This window comes from Merops nubicus, unplaced genomic scaffold, assembly GCF_000691845.1.
Source record: "Merops nubicus isolate BGI_N331 unplaced genomic scaffold, ASM69184v1 scaffold22721, whole genome shotgun sequence".
In the NCBI taxonomy this organism is placed as follows: Eukaryota; Metazoa; Chordata; class Aves; order Coraciiformes; family Meropidae; genus Merops; species Merops nubicus.
Window position 1 is genome coordinate 24,880 of NW_008587924.1, and position 806 is coordinate 25,685.

The window sequence follows — 806 nt, forward strand, 5'->3', positions numbered from 1 at the left end:
GAGAGACCAGTTAGAATGTTGGCTGCACTTGTAGTGGCCTCTCAGTTGATTAGTGTCTGTGCTTCCTCAGCAATTTTCCTGACAGCTTGGTGTAGAAGTGCAGCACCATGAATCTAGAATAGTTTATCATCTGCAGAGTGAAGACTGTTTGGTTTTTTTGCATTAGTTGTGTTGTTTGGTGTGTTGTTTTCTCTTTTTTTTTTTTCCTAAAAAGCAACTAAGGTTTAGTTTAGAAGAAACTGAAGATGAGCCTTAACAGAGTAGACAATAAGGCCATAAAATAAAAACGGCCTTAAAATAAAAATAATTTTTAAAACCCCACTGGTTTTGTTGTATAAAGTTTTGTGGTGTTTGAAGGGCAGAAAGTGAGGAAAAGGAAGCATCTAAATATATATGGTATTTAATTACCTTCTGACTGCTTAACTCACTTAAGAAAAGAGCACAAAACTGCAATAATGCCTGAATATTATTTTCAGCTTATTGCAAAAACTAGATGAGAATTGATTTTTATTCCTAGAGTTATAATAAAATTGGAACAGGAGTGTGGAAAATTTAATCCACACAGGTAGTTGGGTGGGAGAGGGAATTAAAAATGATTGTGAGCAGCCTTCCAGTAAAAATATTGAGTGCCTGCAGTCATCACTGTCTGGTCACTACACTGGGGGTTTTTAAACTTGTCTTGATTTCTGTTGATGTGGCTTTTCCTTACACATTTCAACTTCCTGGAAATTTAGAGAAATTCCATCCCTTAGGGATGTTGTAGAAATAGCTGTTCCCAGCACGGCAAGCTCGCTGCCTTGCAGCCT